Raw genomic sequence first — 14,689 nt, forward strand, 5'->3', positions numbered from 1 at the left:
CTGGCTGAGGGACTCTGGCAGGTCCTGGCTGAGGGACTCTGGCAGGTCCTGGCTGGCGGCTGGCTCTGGCGGATCCTGGCTGGCGGCTGGCTCTGGCGGATCCTGGCTGGCGGCTGGCTCTGGCGGATCCTGGCTGGCGGCTGGCTCTGGCGGATCCTGGCTGGCGGCTGGCTCTGGCGGATCCTGGCTGGCGGCTGGCTCTGGCGGATCCTGGCTGGCGGCTGGCTCTGGCGGATCCTGGCTGGCGGCTGGCTCTGGCGGATCCTGGCTGGCGGAAGGCTCTGGCGGATCCTGGCTGGCGGAAGGCTCTGGCGGATCCTGGCTGGCGGAAGGCTCTGGCGGATCCTGGCTGGCGGAAGGCTCTGGCGGATCCTGGCTGGCGGAAGGCTCTGGCAGCTCCTGACTGGCTGGCAGCTCCTGGCTGGACGGCTCTGGCTGGTCCTGGCTGGACGGCTCTGGCTGGTCCTGGCTGGACGGCTCTGGCTGGTCCTGGCTGGACGGCTCTGGCTGGTCCTGGCTGGACGGCTCTGGCTGGTCCTGGCTGGACGGCTCTGGCTGGTCCTGGCTGGACGGCTCTGGCTGGTCCTGGCTGGACGGCTCTGGCAGGTCCTGGCTGGACGGCTCTGGCTGGTCCTGGCTGGACGGCTCTGGCTGGTCCTGGCTGGACGGCTCTGGCTGGTCCTGGCTGGACGACGGCTCTGCAGGCTCAGTCCCGACGGGCAGTTCTGGGCAGACTGGCAGACCTGTAGGGAGGAGACGGAGAGACAGCCTGGTGCGTGGTATAGGCACTGGCTGCGCTGGAGAGGAGGAAAGCTCTGACAGCGCTGGACAGGTGGGAGCAGCTGGAGAGAGAACCCGGAGAGACAGCCTGGTGCGGGGGGCTGCCACCGGTGGACTGGTACTTGGAGGTGGCACCGGGTATACCGGACCGTGAAGGAGGACACGTGCTCTTGAGCACCGAGCCTGCCCAACCCTACCAGGTTGAATGGTCCCCGTAGCCCTGCCAGTGCGGCGAGGTGGAATAGCCCGCACTGGGCTATGCAGGCGAACCGGGGACACCACCTGTAAGGCTGGTGCCATGTACGCCGGCCCGAGGAGACGTACTGGAGGCCAGATACGTTGGGCCGGCTTCATGACATCCGGCTCGATGCCCAACCTAGCCCTCCCAGTGCGGCAAGGTGGAATAGCCCGCACTGGGCTAAGCACGCGTACTGGGGACACCGTGCGCTTTACCGCATAACACGGTGTCTGACCAGTACGACGCCCTCTCACTCCACGGTAAGCCCGGGGAGTTGGCTCAGGTATCCAACCCGGCTTCGCCACACTCCCCTTTAGCCCCCCCCCAAGAAATTTTTGGGTGAGCCTCTCGGGCTTCCAGCCGCTCTGCCTTGCTTTTGCCTCATAAAACCTCCTCTCCGCTTTCGCTGCCTCCAGCTCCGCTTTGGGACGGCGATATTCCCCTGGCTGAGTCCAGGGTCCTTTGCCGTCCAGGATCTCCTCCCATGTCCATTCCTCTTCTCTCCATTGCTTTTGTTCTTGCCGTCCTTCTCCAATCCGCTTGGTCCTGGTTTGGTGGGTGTTTCTGTAACGGCTGTCAATGTCGTTCTCCTCCTCAGACGAGGAGGAGCATGGATCGGACCAAGATGCGGATTGGTAAGTGTTCATTATTTAATGGCAAACCAACAAACACTACAAATTAACAAAATAACAAACGTGACTAACCTGCAACAGTCCTGTGTGGCCCAAACGCTGACACAGGAACAAACACCCACAAACCACCAGTGAAACCCTGGCTGCCTTAGTATGACTCTCAATCAGAGACAAACGACACACACCTGTCTCTGATTGAGAATCATACCAGGCCGAACACAAAACCCCACATAGAAATAGAAACCTAGACTAACCCACCCAATTCACGCCCTGACCAACTAAAACAAATACATAACAAAGGAAAACAGGTCAGGAACGTGACAACTGACACGTTTTGATAAATCTCGCTCATTTTTCAGAGTAAAAGCTTGAAACTATTTCTAAAGACTGTTCACACCCCGAGGAAGCCATTGGAAAAGGAATCTGGTTGATATCCCTTTAAATGGACGATAGGCGGGCAATGCAACAGAGATTATTCAAAATAAGAGTCACTTCCGGGTTGGATTTCCTCAGGTTTTCACCTGCAAAATCAGTTATGTTATACTCACAGACAATATTTTGACAGTTTTGGAAACTTTAGAGTGTTTTCTATCCTACTCTGTCAATTATATGCATATTCTAGCATCTGGACCTGAGAAATAGGCAGCTTACATTGGGAACGTTATTTTTCCAAACATAAAAATTCTGCCCCCCAGCTTCAAGAGGTTTTAATTGAAATGCATTCCAGGTGACTACCTCATGAAGCTGACTTGCCTAGTTAAAACCTCTTACAGCTACCCCCCCCCCTTCTTTCAATTTCTGCCTGAAGACATACCCAAATCTAACTGCCTCTAGCTCAGGCCCAGAAGCAAGGATATGCATATTCTTGGTACCATTTGAAAGAAAACACTCTGAAGTTTGTGTAAATGTGAATTGAATGTAGGAGAATATAACACAATAGATCTGGTTTAGATAATACAATGAAAAAACCATACGTTTTTTCTTTTTAATTGTTGTATCATCATCTTTAAAATGAACAAGATAAAACAAACATTCAGATATGAATATGGGACAATTTCAGTGAAAAACATAAGAGGGCAACAGTACTTGTGCAAAGTTTCAGAATGATAACTTCCAAAATGAGTGTGCTACATGACATTTATCATGTAGTCACCCTGGTGTCCCATACAAGTAGCCCAAATGTACCCAAGTGGCCAAATTAGTGAAGGTATACATTTTGAAACAAATAACTATATACAAAATACCAAAATGGTATTCTAACACACACCCCCCAAAAAATGGAGAAAAAGAAATGAAAAAAAAAATGGGGAAAAAAATATATAAATTTACAAAATAACATTGGTAACTATTTACACACTTTCAATATTTGGAAGACCCTCAGTCCTCTATCAAATCAAATCAATTTATATAGCCTTTCGTACATCAGCTAATATCTCAAAGTGTTGTACAGAAACCCAGCCTAAAACCCATTGGCCCAACTTTACAGCAAGAAATTCTAATTGGTCAACCACAGGCTAGGGTTGGGGGTCATAAATTACATCCTGTAATTAGATCACTGAGAACAGGGGAGAATGAACCATCTACTTCCCAGAATAACCTCTATGATTTGTCCTCTTTGAATGAACCTACTTTTCTCCCCCTGATTTGTTTTGGGGTCTGTGTTATTGAAGAATAAAGGGATAGAAGGCAGTATTTTCATGTCCGGATGAAAAGCGTGCCCAAAGTAAACTGCCTGCTACTCAGGCCCAGAAGCTAGGATATGCATATTATATATAGTATATATATATTATATTATTATTATTATATTATATATATGCATATATAGTAGATTTGAATAGAAAACACTCTGAAGTTTCGAAAACTGTTGGAATTATGTCTGTGAGTATAACAGAACTGATTTGGCAGGCGAAACCCCGAGCACAATCCATCCAGGGAAACATTTTTCTGAGGTCAATCTGTCTTCCATAGATTTTCTATGGTAAGCCCTTTTTAATAGGAATATGCCTGCAGTTCCTATGGCTTCCACTAGATGCCAACAGTCTTTAGAAATTGGTTGACGTTTTTCTTTTGAGAAATGAAGAAGTAGCCCTGTTCTTTACATGTGTCACTCCAGGTGAACTAAAGTATTTTGGTGCGATCGACCTGGATTGCGCTTCACTTTGTTTTCGTCCGGAATTGAGCACAGTGTATCCCGTCTTAAATTTGATCGATGATTTATGTTTTAGGATACCTAAGGTTGGATTTGGAAAGTTGTTTGAAATGTTTGGACCAAGTTTACAGGTAACTTATCAGATACTTTGTAGTCATGTTGGGCGAGTTGAAACCAGTATATTTTCTGAATCAAACGCGCCAAATAAATTGACATTTTGGGGAAATAAAGAAGGATTTTATCGAACAAAAGGACCATTTGTGATGTTTCTGGGACATTTTGGAGTGCCAACAGAAGAAGATCTTCAAAGGTAAGGCATGAATTATATCGTTATTTCTGACTTTTGTGTAGCACCTGCCTGGTTGAAATATGATTTTCATGTGTTGGTATGCGGGGCGCTGTCCTCAGATAATCGCATGGTCTGCTGTCGCCGTAAAGCCTTTTTGAAATCTGACACTGCGGCTGGAATAACAAGAAGCTAAGCATTATTTTGATGTATTACACATGTATGTTTTGTGAATTTTTATTATGAGTATATCTGTTTTTGAATTTGGCGCGCTGCAATTTCACTGGATGTTGTCAAATCAATCCTGTTACCGGGATTCGAGCGGGAAGGGATCACTAAGAAGATAACATCAACTGCTAACACTTTGCGCCGTGACCCGGGATGAATTGGTCTTGAACAACAACAAGAACAAACTCATCAACTGTGTGTTGATCCAGAAGAAAGAGAGAGGGCTGCGCGCAACCCACTTTGGGAGTCAACTCTTAATCTCCTAACTGACGACATAATTGCTGGGTGAGTGTAACGGTTGTCGACGTCGTTCTCCTCCTCAGACGAGGAGGAGCATGGATCGGACCAACACGCAGTGAGGTATGTAGACATGATGATTTTAATAATAATAACGAAGACGAAAATACACTTGAACAAACTACAAAACAACAAACAACGTTAAACAGACCTGAACATGAGAACTTACATAACACGAAGAACGCACGAACAGGAACAGACTAAACAAACGAAACAGTCCCGTGTGGTGACGAACACAAACACGGAAGACAATCACCCACAAACAAACAGTGAGAACAGCCTACCTTAATATGGTTCTCAATCAGAGGAAACGTCAAACACCTGCCTCTAATTGAGAACCATATTAGGCAACACATTTAACCCAACATAGAAACACATAACATAGAATGCCCACCCCAACTCACGCCCTGACCAACTAAACACATACAAAAACAAGGAAAACAGGTCAGGAACGTGACAGAACCCCCCCCCCCTCAAGGTGCGAACTCCGAGCGCACCACCTAAAGTCTAGGGGAGGGTCTGGGTGGGCATCTGTCCACGGTGGCGGCTCCGGCTCCGGACGTGGTCCCCACCCCACCATAGTCAAACCCCGCTTCTGTATCTTCCTCCAAATGGCCACCCTCCAAATTAACCCCACTGGATTAAGGGGCAGCACCGGACTAAGGGGCAGCACCGGACTGAGGGGCAACACCGGAATGAGGGGCAACACCGGAATGAGGGGCAGCTCCGGACTGAGGGGCAGCTCCGGACTGAGGGGCAGCTCCGGACTGAGGGGCAGCTCCGGACTGAGGGGCAGCTCCGGACTGAGGGGCAGCTCCGGACTGAGGGGCTCTGGCAGCTCATGGCTGGCTGACGGCTCTGGCTGCTCATGGCTGGCTGACGGCTCTGGCTGCTCATGGCTGGCTGACGGCTCTGGCTGCTCATGGCTGGCTGACGGCTCTGGCTGCTCATGGCTGGCTGACGGCTCTGGCTGCTCATGTCTGGCGGAAGGCTCTGGCGGCTCCTGTCTGGCGGAAGGCTCTGGCGGCTCCTGTCTGGCGGAAGGCTCTGGCGGCTCCTGTCTGGCGGACGGCTCTGGCGGCTCCTGTCTGGCGGACAGCACTAGCGGCTCCTGTCTGGCGGACGGCTCTAGCGGCTCCTGTCTGGCGGACGGCTCTGAAGGCTCAGGACAGACGGGCGGCTTTGAAGGCTCAGTACAGACGGGCGGCTTTGCAGGCTCAGTACAGACGGGCGGCTTTGAAGGCTCAGGACAGACGGGCAGTTCAGGCGGCGCTTGGCAGACGGGCAGTTCAGACGGCGTTGGGCAGACGGGCAGTTCAGGCGCCGCTGGGCAGACGGCAGACTCTGGCCGGCTGAGGCGCACTGTAGGCCTGGTGCGTGGTGCCGGAACTGGAGGTACCGGGCTAAGGACACGCACCTTCAGGCTAGTGCGGGGAGCAGCAACAGGACGCACAGGACTCTGGAGGCGCACAGGAGGCTTGGTGCGTGGTGTAGGCACTGGTGGTAATGGGCTGGAGACACGCACCATAGGGCTAGTGCGTGGAGGAGGAACAGGGCTCTGGAGACGCACAGGAGGCTTGGTGCGTGGTGCCGGCACTGGTGGTAATGGGCTGGAGACACGCACCACAGGGCTAGTGCGTGGAGGAGGAACAGGGCTCTGGAGACGCACAGGAAGCCTGGTGCGTGGTGTAAGCACTGGTGGTACTGGGCTGGGGCGGGGAGGTGGCGCCGGATATACCGGACCATGCAGGCGTACTGGCTCCCTTGAGCACTGAGCCTGCCCAACCTTACCTGGTTGTATGCTCCCCGTAGCCCGACCAGTGTGGGGAGGTGGAATAACCCGCACTGGGCTATGTAGGCGAACCGGGGACACCATGCGTAAGGCTGGTGCCATGTATGCCGGCCCGAGGAGACGCACTGGTGGCCAGATGCGTTGGGCCGGCTTCATGACATCCAGCTCAATACTCAATCTAGCCCTGCCAGTGCGGGGAGGTGGAATAACCCGCACCGGGCTAAGCACACGTACAGGAGACACCGTGCGCTTTACCGCATAACACGGTGTCTGCCCGTACTCTCGCTCTCCACGGTAAGCTCGGGGAGTTGGCGCAGGTCTCCTACCTGACTTCGCCACACTCCCTTGTATCCCCCCCCCCCCCAAGAAATTTTTGGGCTTGACTCACAGGCTTCCGTGCTAGCCGCGTACCCTCATAACGCCGGTTCCTCTCTCCGGTTGCCTCTGCTCTCCTAACTGCCTCCAGCTGTTCCCATGGGAGGCGATCTCTTCCAGCCAGGATCTCCTCCCATGTGTAGCAACCCTTGCCGTCCAAAACTTCCTCCCATGTCCATTCCTCCTTCTTGCGCTGTTGCTGCTGCCCGTTAACCCGCTGCTTGATCCTTCGTTGGTGGGTGATTCTGTAACGGTTGTCGACGTCGTTCTCCTCCTCAGACGAGGAGGAGCATGGATCGGACCAACACGCAGCGAGGTATGTAGACATGATGATTTTAATAATAATAACGAAGACGGAAATACACTTGAACAAACTACAAAACAACAAACGACGTTAAACAGACCTGAACATGAGAACTTACATAACACGAAGAACGCACGAACAGGAACAGACTAAACAAACGAAACAGTCCCGTGTGGTGACGAACACAAACACGGAAGACAATCACCCACAAACAAACAGTGAGAACAGCCTACCTTAATATGGTTCTCAATCAGAGGAAACGTCAAACACCTGCCTCTAATTGAGAACCATATCAGGCAACACATTTAACCCAACATAGAAACACATAACATAGAATGCCCACCCCAACTCACGCCCTGACCAACTAAACACATACAAAAACAAGGAAAACAGGTCAGGAACGTGACAGTGAGTCTAGACCTATGTCATTTAAAAGAACCAAATAAGGTTATAATTAGTGCATGCAATGAGTGATCTGTGATGTATAAGGTTCGAGTCCTTTGCTCTGTTAGGGGTTTGAGTCCTCTGTTACAGGTTTGTTAAATCTCTATTATAGGGGTTTGAGTTCTCTATTAAAGGTTTGAGTCCTTTTTGTTAAAGCTCTATCACTTAACCTCTCTGGGATCGTTCGGGACGTGAGCGTCCCACTTCGCCAACAGCCAGTGAAATGGCAGTGCGCCAAATTCAAGCAACAGAAATCACATAATTATAATTCCTCAAACATACAAGTATTATACACCATTTTATAGATACACTTCTTGTTAATCCAGCCACAGTGTCCGCGTTATGTTCAAAAATGCATTGTCTCAAACAAACATCCGGTGAAATTGCAGAGAGCCACATAAAATTACAGAAATACTCATCATAAACATTAATGAAAGATACAAGTGTTAAACAAAGGATTAAAGATAAACGTCTTGTTAATCCAGCCGCTGTGTCCGATTTCAAAAAGGCTTTACGGCGAAAGCACACCATGCGATTATGTTAGGTCAGCGCCTAGCCACAGAAAACCATACAGCCATTTTCCAACCAAGGAGAGGTGTCACAAAAGTCAGAAATAGCGTTAAAAATAATCACTTACCTTTGATGATCTTCATCTGATGGCACTCCCAGGTCTCCATGTTAGACAATAAATGTTTCTTTTGTTCGATAAAGTTCATCTTTATTTCCAAATACCTCCTTTTTGTCCGCGCGTTTAGTCCAGTAATCCAAATGCACAAAGTGCGGGCACAAAGTCTAGATGAAAAGTCAAAAAAGTTCCATTAAAATTCGTAGAAACATGTCAAACGATATATAAAATCAATCTTTAGGATGTTTTTATCATAAATCTTCAATAATATTCCAACCGGACAATTCCGTTGTCATTAGAAAGGAAAGAGAACGAGCATCACGCTCACGGCCACGCGTGTGGGTAATGTAAGCCTTGTGAGCATTGTACAAGCTTTTGAAGTGAACACAAGTTTTTATGGGTAACTGAAAGTCACTACCTTAAACATATAAATTATTCTAAGATATTCCAACCCGAAACTGTATAACTGTGTGAAATGTGTTAGAATCATAAGAATATAATCTGATGATGTGTGTAGCTTGGTTAGAATTATAACTAGGGCATTGTATTCTTTTGTAGCTATGCAAGCAGGGTGCAACTGTGAGACGAGATAACTATGTATGGGCGTAGTGGGAAAATATTGCCTGCCTAAGCAGGGAGTAGCCTATGATAAGAACTTGTGTGTGTGTGTGTGTGTGTGTATAAAAAGACTTGCTCTGCACTAGGGGGGCAGAGCTCTCTCTGAATAAAAAACTGATCCTTTGTATGCTGGGAATCTGTCTGTTTACAACCTCCAGGATACAGATAGAGTTATAAAACAGTTCAGTTAGAACATTGAGATAGAAATTATCGTCATAGTAACCAGGCCCTACAAAAACAATTTGTGTTCTACAAAATGAGAGGATAGAGTCCTCAAGGGGGTATGCATAAATATATAAACATATAGATATGTATTATACAGCTTTTGAAGTTAATGTAATGCCATTTTTAATTGAGAAAACCACTCTGTAGAAGGGCGGAACAGCTGCTCCGGATGTGAGCATGAAAAATATTTAAAATTCACTGTCTAGTGTTATAAAGAACCATTTCAATTAAGAGAAGTGTATGCAAGAGATAATAAAGAGAGATCGAGAGTTTGATGGCTCTTGGTGAACAGATAAAAACCTTAAAAGGAGAAATTCTACTATTGCAGGAGGCGACATGGGTAAAAACAGACTTGGCCCCCACCTGTGGACCCTTTGTTCCCTCAATCTTGCGCAAGGATCATCGGGTTTCAATATCTGGTCGCACTGCCTGGCTTTGAGTCAATAGATTCTGACAGGAGTGACGAACAACGTCTTAGACCAAGCAGAACACAGGCTGTAAAAGGAAGTAAAGACAAACGTCCAGTGACAGTAATCACACATAAATAAACATCTCCAAAACAGTTTGATGAACGGGCAAAAACTTTGAAGCATCCACGAGCATCCATGGGTATGAAGACATGGGACCATTTAAAGTGTTATAAGAAACTCTACAATCTACATCCTTATGATGGGTTACAGTTAAAGTTATTAGCCTTTGTTTTGAACAACCGTGAACATGGCTTACTTGAATAAAAGGTTTATAGTCCCGTACCCCTTCAAACATTCAACCTCCAGCTGCGTACCCCCCCCCCCAGCACCGGGGTCAGCGCACTCTCAAATGTTGTTTTTTGCCATCATTGTAAGCCTGCCACACACACACTATACAATACATTTATTAAACATAAGAATGAGTATGCACTCATGGAATCCAGTTGTTTGTGTAATCCGTTTCGGGAAAGTACCTGCGTAGTTGTGCACCCAAATCAATCAGGTGCTTCGCTATATCACATTTGACATTGTCCGTAATCTTGAGTTCATTTGCACACAAAAAAATCATACAATGATGGAAAGACCTGTGTGTTGTCCTTGTTAATGCAAACAGAGAAGAGCTCCAACTTCTTAATTATAGCCTCAATTTTGTCCCACACACTGAATATAGTTGCGGAGAGTCCCTGTAATCCTAGATTCAGATCATTCAGGCGAGAAAAAACATCACCCAGATAGGCCAGTCGTGTGAGAAACTCTTCATCATGCAAGCGGTCAGAAAAGTGAAAATGATGGTCAGTAAAGAAAACTTTAAGCTCATCTCTCAATTAATAAAAACATGTCAAAGCTTTGCCCCTTGATAACCAGTGCACTTCTGTATGTTGTAAAAGAGTTACATGTTCGCTGCCCATATCATTGCAGAGTGCAGAAAGCAACTGCTTTCACGTGCGTTACCACTCCACTATGTCTCCCTGTCATGGCTTTTGAGCCATCAGTAACTGTCAGTGTCCATGCTAGCTGGGCTAACAATACATGTAGAAATACAGATGCTAGCAATGGATGTGCTCATGGAAGCAGAACAACTTGTGTCGTCGACAGGTGCAGGTGTAGTACTGCTCGTAGTAGCAGTAGTACCAGTAGAGCTGGTGTGTGTCTCTATGGACTCGGGCTGAGCAGCAGCTACATTTGGCTACATACGGACAGTTAGTGGAATTCCCGCTAGAGAGTAACGGTTAATGTGATTGGATGTTAACTATTTGACTAGGCTACCTGTATTTGACATTGTGTTGTTATTTAGCTGAACACTAGATGGTTTCATTTTATTTTTGACAGTGAAACGAGGCTACTCAGACGAGGAAAAAAAACTCACCCAAATGTATAGCCCCGTTGGAAAATATAAATGGATGATTCCATATGTGTTATTTTATTGTTTTGATGTCTTTACTATTATTCTGCCATTTAGAAATAGTAAAATATAGAAAAATCCTTGAATGAGTAGGTGTGTCTAAACGTTTGACTGGTACTGTATATATACAGACAGTGCATTCGGAAAGTATTCAGACCCCTAGACATTTTCCACATTTTGTTACGTTACAGCCTTTTTCTAAAATGTAATAAATAAATGTTTTTCCTCAACAATTACAAAACCGCACAGTGACAAATCAAAAACAGGTTTTTAGAAATATTTGCACATGTAAAAATAAATAATTCATAATAATGCCTTATTTAACCAACTTTTGTAAGGCACTGTAGACACTGGAAAAGTGTTAAATTAACACGCTGCTTAGTGTAAATCTTTATTAAAATATTTCCCAGAATGCCTTTCGAGTAAATTATTTTGAGGGCCTAGTTTTAGCATGATACAGGGACCTGAAACTCATATATATCACTTTGATCTAAAGACCACACCCATCATTATCATATTCACCAGCATCCTCTATTGCAGGTAGATATTTATGTTTGTGCATGTACATTGATTAATTAATTGTATGCTACACAAAGATAAATAACATAAATTTTTCTAAACTAATCCAATCAGTTAGTTAGATTTTTTTTGCACCCTTTACTGAAATGTTTGTTACAGTTTAGATCCCTTAGGTAGTCTACTACCAACGTTCCAAACTCGAACACTCATTTTGAATGTAGGTTGCAGGTAAATAAAAATTCCAACAGTTGGTTATTCAATAGGAATTACAGATCACTTTGCAAGTCAGCATACTGTGACTTGCATGTAGGGTTGTTATGCACTTACAACTAAAGGTACAAAGGATAACCTTAATAGGTACCACTGCAGTGAAAAGTGTTTGTAGCCCTTATGCGACAAATCTAAACCTTTGTTAATTAAATAAAATGGCTTTAGACTCATGTTTCACAGTCCACTTCAGCCCTGCAGGTCACATTCTGCTGGCTTGCAAGGTGATGGGTAATTTCTATTGGAATCAAGGCAGCATGGGGATTCTTATTGTTTTTTCCCCCCCACAACCTGTTTTCTGAATGAGTGCCTGGGTTGGAAAAACTAAGCTATAAAAACTGGAACAACCATTTCAGTAGCGGATGCAATAAATCCAAGTATCATATTGGATTAGTTTAGAAACTAGTTTGTAATTTATATTACAGTAGCATAAGATTAATAAATCAATCAGTCCATGTACATGCACATACAAATATAGTGAAAGAAACAATTCTAAATAAGAGCCTGCAATAGAGCATGCCAGGAAATATGCGATTTTGAAGCTCATATTATTAACGATGAAATTTAAGTATAACTCTGACTGGTGTGTGGTTTATAACTCTCCTCATTTGGTAATACAGGAAATTGCCACGACAAATGTATGGTATTTTGTTATATATTTATTTTTATGATAACGTATCTATTAGAATCTGTAACGTCGGGAGAGTGATGGGTGTGGAGTCAGACGCAGAGAGCAGAAGGTAGACGGGAAAAACGCTTTAATGTCCTTTCGGCTAGTAACCAGTTAAAAACATGGGTGAAGCCCAAAACACAGGCGCAACAAACCCAAAACCATAGTTACTAAAAAAACCCGGACAGCGAAAACCCAAAAGTCAACAAACACCACTAACGTCAAATAACCACAAGCCCGCACAAACACCAGCGGGCTAAATGAACTTAAATAACACCCATCCCAAAACCCCAACAAGGAACAGGTGAAAACAATTAGACAAAAACAAACAAAAAGGAAAAAGGGATCGGTGGCAGCTAGTAGACCGGTGACGACGACCGCCGAGCGCCACCTTCGGTGGTATTCGTGACAGAATCTCACTTGGTGAAGTCCATACATCTAAATTGAATGAATGCAACTATCATTTCTCTGTTCTTAAAAAATACAGTCATGGCTAGTAACTCTACAATTTACTCAAAAGGCAAGGCACTCTGGGAAATATTTAAGGCTTTACACTAAGCAGTGTGTTAATTTAACACGGTTCCGGTGTCTACATGGGTCCATAGAATCAACACGTTCAGTGTTGATCCCCTGTAAGTCTAAGACTATGGGAGGGGTAACATAACATAAAACATTTTTGTTATGTTCAGCCTAATTCTAAAATGGATTAAATTGTTTTTTTGTTAATTATCAATCTACACACAATACCTCATAATAACAAAGCAAAACAGGTTTTCAGAAAATGTCACATTACATAAGTATTCAGACCCTTTACTCTGTACTTTGTTGAAGCACGTTTGGCAGCGATTACAACCTCGAGTCTTGTTGGGTATGACGCTACAAGCTTGGTATACCTGTATTTGGAGAGCTTCTCACATTCTTCTCTGCAGATCCTCTCAAGCTCTGTCAGGATTGATGGGGAGCGTTGCTGCATAGCTATTTTCAGGTCTCTCCAGAGATGTTAGATCGGGTTCAAGTCCAGGCCTAGCTGGGCCACTCAAGAACATTCAGAGACTTGTCCCAAAGCATCTCCTGCATTGTCTTGGCTGTGTGCCTAGGGTCATTGTACCTTTACCCCAGTCTGAGGTCCTGATCACTCTGGAGCAGCTTTTCATCAAGGATCTCTCTGTAATTTGCTCCGTTCACCTTTCCCTCGATCCTGACTAGTCTCTCAGTCCCTGCCACTGAAAAATATCCCCATAGTATGATGCTGCCACCATTCTGCTTCGCTGTAGGGCTAGTGCCAGGTTTCCTGCAGATGTGACGCTTGACATTCAGGCCAAAAAGTTCAAACTTGGTTTCAAGTTCTCACACCAGAGAATCTTGTATCTCATGGTCTGAGTCCATTAGGTGCCTTTTGGCAAACTCCAAACTCTTTTGGCAAACTGTATTTTACTGAGGAGTGGCTTCCATCTGGCCACTCTGCCATAAAGGCCTGATTTTTGGAGTGCTGCAGAGATAGTTTTCCTTCTGGGAGGTTCATCCATCTGTGCCGCAACAAAATCCTGTCTTGGAGCTCTGTGGACAATTCCTTCGACCTCATGGCTTGGTTTTTGCTCTGACATGCACTGTCACCTGTGGGACCTTATATAGACAGGTGTGTGCCTTTTCAAATCATGTCCAATATATTGAATTTACCGCAGGTGGACTCAGATCAAGTTGTAGAAACATCTCAACGATGATCAATGGAAACAGGATACACTATTTACTTATGTAAATAAAGTAATACAAATAAAATGTATCACAAAAATGTGTCTTATCATAATCCATTTCCCAGGCCATTTGTTATGTAGCTCCATATATATGCCACAATGCTAAAGGAAAAGATAAGAGCCATATAAAACCCTGGTTTAATTTTGTGTATCTTTCCCATTCATTTGGGAATGAGGGAAATACCAAAACAAACATAACAGTTGGCATTGGACAGATGCATTTTGATATCCCGAGCTCTGAAGCAAGCTTCCAGAAAATTGGAACGGAAATGGCGAGACACCAAACTGGAAGTCGTGTGACTAGCTTGGAAAGACAGTACCGTGCAGTATCGAAGAGCCCTCACTGCTGCTCGATCATCCTATTTTTCCAACTTAATTGAGGAAAATAAGAACAATCCGAAATGTATTTTTGATACTGTCGCAAAGCTAACTAAGAAGCAGCATTCCCCAAGAGAGGATGGCTTTCACTTCAGCAGTGATAAATTCATGAACTTTGAGGAAAAGATCATGATCATTAGAAAGCAAATTACGGACTCCTCTTTAAATCTGCGTATTCCTCCAAAGCTCAGTTGTCCTGCGTTTGCACAACTCTGCCAGGACCTAGGATCAAGGGAGAC

The sequence above is a fragment of the Salvelinus namaycush genome, chromosome 26 (assembly GCF_016432855.1).
Source record: "Salvelinus namaycush isolate Seneca chromosome 26, SaNama_1.0, whole genome shotgun sequence".
Classification (NCBI taxonomy): Eukaryota; Metazoa; Chordata; class Actinopteri; order Salmoniformes; family Salmonidae; genus Salvelinus; species Salvelinus namaycush.